Source organism: Habropoda laboriosa, unplaced genomic scaffold (genome assembly GCF_001263275.1).
Source record: "Habropoda laboriosa isolate 0110345459 unplaced genomic scaffold, ASM126327v1 scaffold33, whole genome shotgun sequence".
Lineage (NCBI taxonomy): Eukaryota > Metazoa > Arthropoda > Insecta > Hymenoptera > Apidae > Habropoda > Habropoda laboriosa.
This window is the reverse complement of record NW_017100187.1, coordinates 2974614-2989562: the sequence shown is the minus strand read 5'-3', so window position 1 is coordinate 2989562 and position 14949 is coordinate 2974614. Positions and strand designations below refer to the sequence as shown.

General features: G+C 52.2%; 1 protein-coding gene across 1 annotated transcript in view; it reads right to left on the bottom strand.

The window, feature by feature from the left end:
- LOC108579503 (tyrosine-protein phosphatase Lar-like) overlaps positions 1-14949 on the bottom strand; it is a 110556-nt gene that overhangs the window by 34719 nt on the left and 60888 nt on the right. The window lies entirely within an intron of this gene.

The following is a 14949-nucleotide window of genomic DNA, read 5'->3' as shown; positions in this document are numbered from 1 at the left end:
CTGGGAACGGTTTTACGGTTTTACGGTTTTACGGTTAATCGATCAGGCCGCGGCGTGCGTTTCTACGCGACCGGCGACAAAATTCGAGGGCAGAAGAGGGAAGGGACTAGCCGGGGGAAAAAGGACAGAAGCCAGGCATTGTCCAGAGATAGGAGAAACGAGCGGCAGGAAAAATAACACCGAGGGAGGTCAAACGGCGAAACGCGGTGCAACAACGCTCCGGAGGTTTCCCTCCCTTACGAGGCCGGAGTGCGGAACCGCTCGGGCAGACGAGCAAACATCGCGGGGGCGAGTCTGCGAGACGTGGACGCGCGTTTCGTGAAATTTCGAGAGTAACCCTCCGGGGACAAGTAGCGAGGACTTTATCAAAATTGAAACGCGACACCTTTGTTGGAAAGTTCCTATCCCGTCGGAAGCGGTGAACACGAGAAGCGATACGCTCGGGTTTCTCTCCCGTCGTCTAGACCCCGTTCTTCTCGCTGTGCGCGCCGTCAACTTGGCCGCATTCTTAGTTCCGAGCCCTCAAGTCGAATCAAAGCCTGGCTTTAATCTTTCAAACGGAGAGTGTTCCCTTGTATGCGCACCTGGGGTAGGCTCCCGAGGTATAATTTTCGAACGAGGATCACTTTATCGCGGGGAATTTAACCGATCTGTGGAGGTTGGAAGCAGCGAGTGCGGAAAACGCAGCAAACCAGCCAGCCGGGCTGGGCTGGCAGGCGCCATGGTTTCGTAGGGTAATTAGATGAACCGATGCGAAACTCCGGAGCTATCTGTAATTTTCATCCAACGCTACTAATCAGATTAGCAAATTATTCAAGACTAAATCGGTTAACTCTGCGGAGGCGCAAGATGGAGGCAAATCTGACGATAGAGCAGCGCTTATGGCCCCGACCGCCTGGACCGTCTATCTGCGCCATTTATCTCGAGCAATAACGAGTCTACTAATTGCACCGCTCTCTCTCTCTCTCTCTGTCTGGGTGATCGTGAAAAAATGTCAAGAATCCTCCGGAGACGTAAACTTTCGACGCGAGCGTTTCATCGGCTGGCTGACGAGAAATCGATACTCGACTCGCGGCGTGGTGTACGTCGGTTCGATAAATCGAATCACAGGTACGCGTACGGATTTCAGTTGACGCCCAATTGCGCGTCTAATTATTAATCGCGGCGGTGCAATTATGTCGAGTGTACGCGCGTGATCCGCAGAGGCAGACGTGGGTATTCGTGTACGTGGGAACTCTGTTTGGTTCCAGGGCACGTTGTTTCGCCAAGTTAGCTCCGTGTCACCGCGCGTTCCATCCTCCTTCCGCCCATACGCCCCGTCCACGCGCTTCTCTTTCCATCAATGTACCAGAGTAAATATACGCGCGCGCGTTTGTCCACCATGCACCATATATTTACAATAAGTGCGTGTGCGCGAACACACGCGTCCGCCTACCTCCCCGTGTACGCAGATGCGACCGCCGCGCCGCGCCGCAGTCACCAATAATGCCTCTCTCTATCCTACAGAGACTCTGTTTACGTTCGATGCGTGGGCGAGCGTGTGACATCAACAGCTCCGCCTCGAAAAGAATCGACCGATCGCAGCCTGCTCGCAAAAGGAACGAACCAGGCGGGGCGGGTGCTCTTTTCGTTCTTTCCTCGACTTTTACCGGAACCAGTCGCTTCGCCAAACAAAGGGTTGAATGCACAGAGGCGAGAGAGTCATTCGAAACCTTAATTTCGCGTGGGCGATGGCGACAGCACTGGAGGGTCGTGTTTCCTCCGCCGCGTGGTCCACTGAAAACTATCTTTGACCAGAGACTCGAGTATTCCGAGGTGAGGCAGCGTGACGCGTTTCGGAAGGGCAGAACAGAACTAGTTACTCGGCGTAGTTGAGGGATCGAGCGGGTGTCGATTATTAAACAAGAGGATTCCGGTCGTCGAGCTTTAGCCGCTATTGTCGCTTTCAGGGACGGTCGTTTGAGCAGTTGGTGGAACGCGGTTGCATAATTTCGCGCATTTGCCGTCGTAAAGGACAACACGTCCGAGGCGCCAAGAACAAATGCCTGGCGTAACAATGGTTAGGTTAGAGGTACCTTTGTACCGTCGTCTCTTACATACTAGATGTAGAAAAATATGGGAAACGGAAGAGCAATTTACACAGTCTGTAACGGATACCAAGAGATGGGTGTTGGTTCTTGCTGCGTAACGGAGGGGCCGAGGAACTGGCCGTAGAGAGGCGGCAGAGATAGGTGAAGGAAGGGAGGTCGTCGCCGGGAGGCCATTAGGTAAAGTAGGTTTTGACTTATGCCGTCGCACTAGACGGCCGATATATCTCTATAAACTGCTGCATAAAATATAAGAGCGTGCTACCTGTAACCGTCGACTTATGGAGCCAACTCCATCGCATCGGAAGAAGGTGTGTTCCTTCCGACTAAGGGTAGTCCCTCCTGGCGCGTTCAAGAAGAGGACGCCGCAACTTACGCGTGGATTTGTCCCTTCGACCTCTCTATTATTTACGAGCCAGCTGCTCCCCACCTCCTCCCCCCTCTTTCGGCTGGCCGTACGTACGTACTCCAAGAGTATCGGCAATTTTTCTCCCGTCCTCGAGGAGAGCGGACGGTTCTGCCGTTGAACGATTTCGACGATATATCGAGGTATATCGAGGATATAGCCGCTCGGTTCCAGCGGCCATTCACTTGGAATTACTCTCAGCTCTGTCTCCGTTCTCTATCTGCGAGGGGCCGCGTTATTAATGAATTCTGCTTGCCGATGGAACGGGTATGGGGAGTTTGTACCGATGTGTAATCCTTCTGGTAACGGCACAAAGAGAAGGAGGTCGAGTGCACTTTATCGCCGATTTCAACCGTGTCTGTATTATAATTTAATTGCGGCGAATATTATTACCGCGGTGCACAAAGGAGGACTGAGATTTGCGCAAATCTTACGTTATAAATCGTCGCTCCGCTCTCTCCTCGGGTAGTTTCGTTTCGACTGCGTTATCGATTTCGGTCGCGCGAAAACTCTCTACTAATTTTAATTACGCTCCGCGTAATCGCGCCTCGTAAAGAGGCAAGCGGCGTTGGTGTGGTATCGGTAAGCGAAATCGCAGCTAGAGCGAGAGTTACAATATCCGTACGCGTCGGCGTCCCGGTTCCGCGGGAAATCAAACGCGATTCCTCGAGGAAACGCTTGCAGGCATTTCACCAATTAGCTGTTAATCTAACGTGAGCGCGGCAACGACGAGTAACTCGGGAAACGGTTGACTCGAACGGTTCGCGAGATCTTTGTCTCTCTCCCCAAAGTTCTCGCCAAGTAAACCGGAAGTGTTCGTAGTAGATAGACGCAGGCTGCAGGACGGTTGGTACGTTCGATTGACGTACATACATATGTACATACATGTGCCGCAGATAGAGAACGGTGGTGCAGGCCGTCCCAGGGGAGTCTCAGGCTGAACCAGCACGCAAACACGCTCGGTCCAACGTCGAATCTACGCCCATGTAGCTTGTTCCGGCTCATTAGCGCGCACGCATACACGCGACGCAGCGTCTGTTTTCAGGCTGAACGGTCCTGGACCGTTGGAGGTTCCACCTCGATCCCGGTTTCCGAGGCCCGCTGACGTCTTCTTGTCGTCGCGAGAGCTAAGCGCGGAATGCATATTTAAAAGGCTGGCCGTCGTCGTCGCAGAGGTGTTGGTTAAAGCGGGCGTATTAATATTTCGCGAACAACGGGAATGGAGTGGAGTGGAGTGGAGTGGAGTTGAGTGGAGTCATGAAAATGCGATTCAACGGTGTGCACGGTAACGACATTTCCATTATGATTTACCACAATCGAGTGTATGTAACTGTTTAGCAGGCAGGCTACGTTATATGTGGCGGAGAATAGTTCAATTAGCGTTCAAATATTTACCCGAACCGTGGTCGGTATCGCGACGTTCTACTACAAACGTACGCCGGCTCAGCTTCGAGCACCGTATAAAGCAGCCTGCAATCATTTGCGCCGATTACAGAAATTTGGCTCGGATACGACCGATCAAATTCGCAGACATCTCCTATTATGCGATCGATGGTAACCTCGCTTAATAGTTGAACGTACCGTGGCCGTGTTGCCCACCGAAAGCCCGAGCTGCTCCTCCTGCTCGGTGTTTCGTCCGACAGACACCGGAAACCTGGTGATAAATTAATTCGTCTGCTGGCACCCGTCCGAATAACGTTTCGAGACTCGATTTCGAAATCGAGCCGGAGGTTCGGCCGCTGCCGCTGCCGCTGACGACGTTTAAACGATCGATATTATCCGAGGGATAATGCGTCGACGAGAGTGTTCCTCGAGTTGTTGGACGGCGAGCGTGAAAGCGAGATGAAAACGGCGACAGGGAAGCAGCACACCGACATATCGCGCCTGTACACTTTTTCATTTGAATGCAGTTCGCTCGCGTATAAAGCACTTTTCGGCAGCTTCCATTGGCTCTCGGTGCCCCGTACGACTCTTAGAACTCTCTCTCTCTCTCTCTCTTCCGGTCGTAGCTAGCTCTCCAGCCAAGCTCATTCATTACTACTCTTCTTATTTTCAACAGCGGAACCCACTACCATCTGCGTTCGTCCGTCCGGCTATCCCTTCTTCCTTTCTCTCCGGATAACCAGAAGGTTTCCTCTTCAAATGCTGCTCACTTTTCACTCGACACACAAACCCCTTCCCTCTTAGCTCTTTCAACTGTTCCGTCCGTTTTCACTGTTGCCACTACGCCCCCCCCCCCCCCCCTCTTCCTACTTACTTTCTCCTTCTTCGTAACGTCTACTTTCTTCCAGATCTTTCTGCTTCTTCCGCTTCTACCTCCGACAACCGCCCAATCTCCATTAGTATAATTGCCAGAGAACTACCCGCATCTTTCGGATGCGGGCTACGGACGGTTCTCGAGGATGCTTCCGCCTCCGTTGCTTCCAGCTGGAGCTACTTATTTAGATGCCTCGATCTCCAGCGATCTCGTATTTGCCAATAGGCAACCGTATTCTTTTCTCTCCTCTTTGCTCCTCCACGTTTTGGCTACGACCCGGCTGGCTCTCGCGACTCTCCTACCATTTTCTTCCCCCTTCATCAGGTTAAACCTTTCGGAGCGGGCGATTTAAGGCGTCGACGTGTTTCGATTTTGCACTTTGGTCGATATTTCCGCTTCGGGAGAAGTTGTAAAAAGAAGGTCAGGGCGAACAAAGTGGACGCGAGGAGGTTTTGGTAGTGGAGAAGCACGAGTTGCAGAGGCCGCTCGGTCGCAACAACGAGTACAGACAGAACTTTCACAATATCCCCTCGGCCTGTTAGCCCTCCTATTCGATAAAAGTTGCAGGAATTTATCGCGTGGCCATTTCCAACGGTATTGTAGGAAGCCACGGGTTCGGGCATTGTGCAACCGCCCGTGTAGCATTCAGTACCGCGGACTGCGACCCAACTGCCGCTCCCGTGAATACCCATTCAACTCGTCCGTCTGTGTTTCCCTACGTCCTACCAGAGCCGCTGTTGTATCCATTGCTCTCGCGTGTCCGCCTGCCCCTTTCCTTCCCAGTGGCCAGAGCCACGCGCTTCGCCTAACCTCCTCTCGCCTTCTTCCGCTTACTTCCGCTTTTCTGATCGAGCCTCGAAAGACGAGGCGGATACGAAGAACGGAAAGTCGCGGGGGAGAAGAATTAGAGGTCCAATTAGAGGTCACAGACTCCTCCAATTAACGTTGCGAGAACTCTCTGTTTCTCTTTCTTCCTTTCGGATTATAATTAGCCAATTTATAGTGGCTGAGATTTTACGCGGATCTCGTAGGCAACGGTGGTCGTGATTTAGATTAAGAGCCGAGTTAGGAAAACCCTCGAATGGGGGGGATCGTACGTGTACGCGTGTATGTGACAAGAGGGAAGACAAAGAGAAAGGACGGAGAGCACGATCCGACCATTCAGCCTCCTCTCTACCTCCTCCATCATCCTTCCTTTCTTCCTTTTCGTATTTTCTCGCCTGCATAAAGGGCTGTCCACTGGGGTGATTCGAATCGATCACGATTATCCCTTGCGAATTTTCGAGCGGATTTCGTCGATTCGACGGAGAAGGAGGAGGTTAACGAGTTATTTTCTGCCTGGAAAATCCACGCCTCGAGTGGAGAGGCGCGAGAAGAGGTCGGCAGAGGCAGATTGGCTTACTTCCTCGGTTATTCGAAACTAATCTTTCCTTCCTCCGTCTTAACCCTACTTTCCATCTTTTCGATCCTGTCGAGGCTCTTCAACCAGCCGACGTGCTGCCGAGTTTTTCCGGGTCAAGCGCATCTGCTCGGGCCGCGTTACATTTCCAAATGGCAAGATCTTTGGTATCGATGGTTTCTTCGGTGGAGAAGTACGATTGTAAACGATCATGCAAATAGGAGGCGAAACGTGTGTTCAACTCGTGTCGAGCAACAACTATTTATTACTCTCCGGTCCACTCGCGCCGCTGCATATAAACATGAAGAAAGGCCGATGTGCGCCACAACTGACGCCGCTAAGCATTCCCCGGATTTCCGTAGCAATCCGGGATCTTTCGGTTTGCACGGGGAATAAAACGGTGCGCGCGTCACACGCCGTACCATGCCACCTAGAGCATTTCGAAGAATTCTTCCTCCTCTTCCGCGGATCTATTTCAATCGTACTTCGCAGATGGCATCCGTTTACCACGCGTTCTCCAACAGACTCGTAAAAATTCCGATTTCAACCGGTCGACTTTGATTTTCCGTGATAACCGAGGCCAATAACCACTCTCCCGATTCGGAACGATAACTAATGCGGCTGAGCCAGCATCCGATGGCCAGCCATCGGACGGTGTACTTTGATAGGTTGCCGAGGCTTCTATCGGTCATATTAAGTAGCCCGACCGCCATCCGACCCTACACCTCCCGGATAGAGCTGACCCTTTTAGCTAGGCGACTTATATACTCGCGGCCAGCCGGTGCCACGGACCGAGATCGAAACTGGAGAGGCGCGTTTGCGAGCACAACGAACAAAAGCTTTTCGATCCAAACTGCATACGTGCATACGTGCATACGTGCATACGTGCATACGTACATACGTCGGAGGACCGTGTTACTTGGCAGGCGTCCGTCGCTCGCGTTGCGCTTCAGATGGTAAAGATCGTGCTCGTTATCCGTGTTCTCGGTTCGATTACCTCTCGCCGTGGAAGCCAGCAGGAGGAGGGTTTCGCGTGCGGGTACAAATCAAAGAAAGAGGAATAATTTTCTTTTCTCGATTTTGGTATCGACGATATCGAAATTAAAGCTGGCTCCTTGGACGGGTAACGCGGCAAGTCTGAGAACCGTAACGAGCCACTTCAGTCTCGACGTCCAACCTTTCCGCGCTGAAAGCTTATCGGAACTCGGAGAAACAGGGAGACGAGGAGGTTTCGTATTTTCCGGGTATCGTCGAGCGAAGCGAGTTTGCCGGTGTAATTTTTTTCCAACGCGTTTCAACCTCGCGGAGATGGGGAGGAGAGCAGCTCGGATTCACCTTGAACCTTACGTTTCCTCTCGGCACAACCGCTCCGCCTCTTTCATCGTTCGACCATTATTCTAATGAAAATATGACGAGCGTCATTTCACTGACTGATAGCCGTTATTACCGCGTAACGTCCGCCGGCTGTGCAACCGTTTCCGACGCAGCGCTTTACCTTTGATTTAAATTGCGAACGTTTTCCACTGTCCCCCCGACCCCTTTCATTTCCTGCGATTTTCAGTCGTCGCTCAGTAATCACGTTTGCACAGCTACGTGTAGGATTCACCTCGATATTTCGAGGAACGACCGCAAGGCAGCCTTACGACCGAAGGGAGCAACAGCTCTGGGGGATGAAGCGGTCGAGAGAGGAGGCGAACCGAGGCAAATGGAACAACGAGAATCACCGGCCTCGCTTTTTATCCTGCTAACAAGCCGGCAAATTTCCCCGGATCCAGACGAACCTCGGCCGTCTCAAGTTTCCGGCACGTTTGTCTCTCGATGTGCGCCGCCCTTCCATCTTTTCCCTCGACCTTCCTTCCTTCCTTCCTTACTGCACGCGCTGCAGTTTCACCGGTTCGCAACCAGACAAGGCTTCGCGAGACTAGGAAAAGTGGCAAGGTGAAAGCAAAAGTTTTTCCTTTTTCCAGCGTGACGCCGTACCTCGAAAAGGTCGAGCGAACAATTCTATATTCATCGACGAGTCTCCAGGGAGGGAAAAGGTTTCTGTCTGACTTCTGCTACGGGAATAACGACGGCGACGACGACCAAACTTTCCGTCTACTTAACTGCCTCCTAATTTCTACGGACGCTACGCAGCGGGGAAGCGCGACCGATCGGTTACAGTTCCCCCCTTTTTCTGTCACACCGTGTTTTTCCGCGGAAATTATTTCTCTCCAGTGTTTGCACAATAATCTGAGGAATACCGCGCGCCATTAACCTTATTCGGTTCGCCAGCCGGATTCTCTTTGAGAGGAGCACGCCCGCGCGCGCGCGCGCGAACAAGGAAGCGAAGAACGCGCATTTGCAATTAATCAATGTAAATTAGTATGCGGGATCGTTATTTGCGCGCGGGTATCCCGGTTTATTTGTCCGACGCGAAGAGAGGGAAAAGTTCCTTAACGAGTATCTACAAAGGTAGCAGGCAGCCTTTTCCTCCCAACTTTTTCTCTCCCGAAGAAAGGGGAAAAACTCGAGTGTACCGTTCCTCGTAATTGTAGGAGAGAAGAAACAATTTCGACCCTTAGCCTCTGGCTTCGATGGCAGGGAGGCGCGGCGAGCGAGACGGAGCGAGAGAGAAAGAAATTGCTCGATGGTACTTCCGTAGGGTCGCGAAAAGGGAGGATTCGGAGGAAACGAAAAGAAGCGAGGGAGAGAAAGGGAAAAGTACGAAAAGTCGGTTGAAGGGCGGAGATGGTGCCGGATGGAGAAGGAAACGGGAAGGGTCTTTCTTGACGAATCTCTGCCGACTCGTCTCTAAAGAAATTAGTATTCGTTCTTTTCGGTCCGCGTGATTCAATCTACGAGGTAAATCGAGTTGGCGAGCATGACGAAACACGCGCCCAACGAATTAGTCCCGCTCGAATTTCGTTCTTCTTTTTACCTCGTCTGCCGCAATCTCTCCCCCCCTCTATATCTCTCCCATTCTGGCTTCCCTCTTCCTTCCTTCCGGTCCTCGTTTTTAATGGAATTGTCTCGAGCTCGTTCGGGTCGCGCCCGCGCGACCCTCGATGTTTTTAAATCGCTTATTATCGCTCGGACAAATCGCGAGGACACCCTGGGAAACTTTCGACCAGAGAGAGAGAGAGAGAGGAGCGAATGCGGTTGAAACGTTCGCAAGGCTCGCCGCGAATTCGATTATATTTACTCGTCGCGATTTCAACCGGGGCGATACTTTCGGCCCGAAACGGCTGGAACGCTTTCCCCCCTCGCCGTCCATCGCGCCGTGCCGTGCCGTGCCGTGCCGGTGAAATTCCGTCGATTCGCGCGATGCACGTTATAACTGGTCGGCAAACGTTTCGCGAAAAAGTCCATCTGTACACGGAGAACGATCCGATTTAATTAATTTCGAAATTACCGCTCGCTGCCCAGAGACTCGTCATCGCGACACAGATTCATCTAGGCCTCTCTCCTCGATTCCCCGCGGATTTGTTTGCGTTCCCCCGACCGCCCACCTCTCTCTCTCTCTCTCTCTCTCTCTCTATCGGCGATTTAACCGGGAAATTAGAGGCGGCAATTGGACGCATCAGGCCACGTCTGCAATTACGAATTAATTTACGATACCGCGAATTATATTCACGGCCGATCGCCGAACGGAGAAATCACCGGAAAAAATATGAATCGTCGATTCGGACTCGAAGCAGACGCGGAAGACGCGAACCCGTCAGTCTCCGCGGCGAGGGATCAGAACGGCAAGAAACGAGGGAGATACCTAACCTAACGTCTGTACCGGGGACGACGAATTGCTTCTGCCGGAAACAAAGTCTCCCTTCTCTCCCCTTCGGTTCGCCTTTATCGTCCTAATTCCCGCGAGCAAGCTGTTCGTTTATTTCGGCTCCTCTTTCTCTTCTTTCCTTACCGAGTTGAAAGCAGCCTCCCTCTTCTCGCGTGCTCTTCATAAACGCGGAAGAGAAGGGAGACGCGGCGATTAGAATTCCGCACGGCGGACGCTCTTAGCCGAGTCACGGTTCGAAGGCACTTTAATCTTCGACTCTCGACAACTTAACCCTACGTTTAAGAAGTCTTTGGAAGGGGGCGAGGATTTTACCCATTTTACATTCGGAAACTACGTAGCTGGTTGATCGTAGGAATAAGCCAGCGAGCGTACGCAGTGTGCCGTGGTCGCGTCTGCCGTCGGTGGAAAACCGAAGAGATCGACGAATGGATGGAAATGGAGCGTGACATCGTATAACCACTCCGCGGAGAATGGTTGTTCGCCGAGGGGAATGGAGGGAGTTTGGTTAGTTGGTTGAATGGAGAAAATCGCGGCACACGGGCCGAATATCGTCGACTTGAATAAGGGACGCGAGAGCGTGCTGCGGCACGGGGTAGTTTCTGAAAGGCTAGGGTGGAGCCTCTTGCTCGGCTCATTCACCTTTCCACCTACCTCCTACCTTCCTTTCCTCTGCCCGTTTCAGCCCGGTTTTCATCCTTCCGCCTCTGCTCGTATATCCGCGTTCACCGTAACACCCATTGTTAAATGCCGCATTATTCCGCGATAACCCTGAAAAGGTTCGATTTGTCCGTGCTCTGCTCGTCTGCCCAGTCCGACTTGTCCCTTTATCCTTTTCTGTTATCGGATTGCCGGCGTCCACACCGATTTCTCCATTCTTTCGCCTTTCGATTGTTCGAGGCGAGACAGCCCAGCCAGAATCGCGATACTACGTGCACTTTACTTACTCGTGTCGCGCCCCGTTTATCGAGCTTTCCTCGCGGTCGCCCCGAGATACCACGACGAATTCTTTCGGCCGAGAATCGGGAAGCTACAGGTTGGCCCGAATCGAACGACACGTCGACGCCGACCGCGCTGCTGCTCGTTTTATCGCCGCTTTCCACTTTCGATCGAAAAAGACGGAGCAACGCGCGGTCTCACCTACCAACGTAATCGCCGAAAAGATAGAGGGCCGGGAAACTTGTAACGGCCGCGAGAAAGTTAGATTGCTGAAATAGTTGCCTTATCTCTCTGTGTCGTGACGAAGGCTAGCCGTGGGAGAAACCAAGGGATGAAAGAGGGAAGAGGGCGGTTCCGCGGGCGAAAATTCCCAGCTAATTTATGTGCCAATTAATTGCTAATTAAGGCAACGGTTTTTCGGCCGAATTAAATTCTCCGCTTCGGACCTCCTCTCCGATAGCACAAGTTGACTCTTCTCTTCCGGACTTGAAGTCTCCTCTTTCGCTTCGCAGCGTTCCCCCGCGATTAGGGCGGCTACCACGGGCAGCAGCAGCACCAGCACCAGCGGTTCCCTTCGCGCTTTTTCATCCCGGATCAGCTTTTAATCGTGGGTTTCTCCTTCACGCTACGATGGAGAAATGTACGTGGTAGGTAGATACATATACACGGCTATGTAGTACCTACCTCGCGCAGCCTTCGCGGTTCGTCGATGTTTCTTCTCCGCGCGTTTCGTTAATCTTCTCGCCGCCCTCTCCTTCCCGCCCTTTTTATCCATTATCTTCTCCTTCGAGATTTTCAACGTGTACTCCGAACGAGCTCCGACTCGTTATTTCGATCTTACGAGCCACGAGTTTCGACGAAATTAAGCCCGAGCCTGGCTCGGCTCGGTCGCGCGGATAGAAGGTTGATCGAGCGCGGAACCATCGGAAGAATTAATATCGATCGACCCGACCGCGAGCAGCCAAGGAAAAGGGAGGGTGGGTCTCTTTCTTCCAACCGGTGGATCCCACCGATATCCATTTTCACAAGGATACGATGCACAGCTGCCAGATGGTATTTCCTTCTTCCACTCACAATCAGACGGAGAGAATTGCACCATTATCCAATGGAATCTGCCGGTCGTTAGGTGCTCTTGCGTTAAAGGACTTGAATTTCTCTGGCGAGTGCCGCCAACCAATACGCCTAGTCGACTTTGTCCTCCTTCCCGGTGAAATTCGCCGGCGTGGCGTGTCGCCGCATAGTTTAAGGATCGAACGGGAAGAGACGCGAGATGACAAAAGAAGGCGGTCCTTTTGCTTCGAAGAGCGAGGGAGCGAGCGAGTCAATATTGACCGTTCCGCGCCTCCGAGCAGGTTCGTTAGGCGGCAGAGAATTTCTTTCTCTTGTCACGCGGTTGCCGAGGGAATCGCGCGCGTGGTTCGAAACGTTAAACGCTAATTAGGGTCGCGGTGTAATCGCGGTTCAAACGGGGCTCTTTTTTTTTTGTACCGGGATGGGAATGAAGTTGGACGACGACGACGGGCGCGGTCGATTTGAAAAATCCAAAAGTTTCTCGCTCGATTCTCTCTCGGCGAGGGAATATGGCAAAAAGTTAGCAGTCTATCTTGGGAAGCAAGAAGAGAGTTGCGAAACGAGGAGGACAGCCGAAGGAAGATGAAGCCGTGGGGAGAGAGAGGGAGATTGGAACGGTTCGTTAATTAAGCATTCGATTCGGGTTGGAGTATCGACGAGGAAGAGGACGTCCGGGATTATCTTTCATGCCGAGTTTTTCGCCGGTTTAAGGAGCCGAAATGAAGACGAGAGATCCTTTTCCCAAGGATCTTCCCCTTTGGAGCGTAGTCTTGTCCGACTGTCTGGTGAGCCAGTTTTTCGATAACGAACGAATACGAGTGGGAAGCGAACGGTTTTGCGGCCGTTCGTTTCACCTCGTTTACTCGCGACAGCTCCCCCTTTCGTATTCCGTTCGCTCGTTCGGCGAGACCGGCCTGAAAGAATTATTTCGTGGGAATTTCACGAGCGAGAGACACGGCAACAAACTTTTCCCGGTAGATAGTTGGCCCCGTGCAAGGGAACGGGAACCGAAGATGCCACTTAGCTCTCGTGCAAATTTAATTTTCGGCTGCCGCGGGACTCGAAATTAGGCTAATGCTACGACAGAGACTATACCGCCCTTTATGGAGACTGGCAACGTGCTACGGCATCCGACGAAACGACGCACCCGGAAAATTTACTCGGTCGCACCTTTTTTTTCTCTCTCTCATCTTGGTTCGACGCGGTCGATTTCGAAACTTCCAACGTTGCGGCGTTATGACGGCTCTCGCGGAGCCCTGAGACAAACGAGATTTCCGATAACGTCTAGCCATTCTCCTCTTACCGTTGGACAGTTGGGAACTATCAATTACCGGCTATAATTGAAATACGTAAGAAACTTTGGTCGTGCGGGAGGGGAAACGGCCGTGGCGTAACAGAAGGAATTTCATTTTTCTTCCCGTCGACGAGCCAAAGTGTCCTCGCGAACGAGAAAATTAGTATTCCAAGGAGGCCGGGGTCGTTGTCTGATCTGGTCGGTACGAAGCATCGATGCTATCGCGCCTCTGTTCGCGCCTTCTCAAGTTTTACGATCCGAGTCGCGAAAATACCGTCGTACCTTCGACGCGTGGTGGTATTGCGAGGCACGTACCAGCCGTTAGGAAGAAACGCGTGTAATCGAATCGCGTTTCCTACCTAGCTTCTCACGCGTCTCTTTTCACTCGGTTGGTCCGCCACACGGAAGAGAGTGAAACCTTCGGAGGCAACTTGACCAAGGCAACCGATTATCGATCGTTCCGCCGTGTAATTTTAACCGCATTTACCGATGTTACGTTGTTACATTATTGCATCGTTACATGGTTCGCGTAATCGCATTAGCCGAATGCGGCTTTAATACGAGCTCCCGGGCATTTATCGCGGCGATGCGTTCGATAACGAACCGCGTATGGCTAACGTTCTGCCGGATGCCGAAATATTCGAGCGGGCCCATTACGCGGCTGCAGCAACTCCAAGGATCGCGGCGGCAAGGGGAACGAACGCACACCAGCAGCGACTAAATGCCCCGTTTATCCGACAGGTGGAGAGAAATTCGTGCAACTTTTAAACTCTGCCGTTCGCGTAAGTAGGCTCGGTGCGGCGGCAGCAGCAAAAACAAAAACAGCCCCGTGCATCTGGCTGGAAACCGGGAAAAAAGGGAGAGTTCGGTACCCCCCGCGCCTCGGTGATTAATCGCGCGCGACTCCTCGAGGGGGAAAGAATATGCTTGGTTTGCGGCATAACCTAACCTCTGCGATTTAGTTCGCCGCTTACAATTAGTAACCAAGCCCTTGCTTGCGTGCACCGGCCATCCCCCCCCCCCTTCACCTCTCGCCGTGGCCGGCCAATTTCGTATCCGCAACCGACCGACCGCCCTTTGCGTCCAAAAGTTGCTCGCCCCGAGCTTTTAATTAGAGAACTTTCGACCACTCGAGAAGATCGCGTCGCGGTTCGATAAAAATCCATCCGAGGATTATTTCAGGCCTGTTGATTATTTTCCTAGGTACCTTCCTAGGTAGAGAGAGAGAGAGAGAGTATTATCGCACCTGTGGGAAAACGCTCACCTGGCCGAATCAACTTTATAACAAATAAATTGAAATCACCCGCGGATTTGAGAGATTCCAGGGAATATCCGTGATTTACGAGGAACTCCGGCTGGCGCCGGATGGCATCGGCATTGACACGAAATAGCCGGCGATCGAGCTTTTGGAAAAAGTAAAAAGAGGGAAAAATTCCGATGAATTTGGCGGTTCGAACCGCGATGCAAACAGAGAGGAGGAAAGGGGAACGAATTCGGTGAAAGGGATGGAGGAGAGTCGGTTCTTTTCCTTTTTCCCGGGGAGGAAGAATACGAGAAATTGCGAGCAAAAATATCCGCGAGGCGAAGTTGGAATCGAATTAAAAAGCTGGCCAAGCCAATTAAGGCGTTTCGCGAAAGTTTAAGAGATTCTTTCGAGAAAAGGGTAAGCTTTCCAGGTGCGCAGCAACCGCTTTTTTTCCCTATTACGTCGCCTTCCGCCTGGTCGC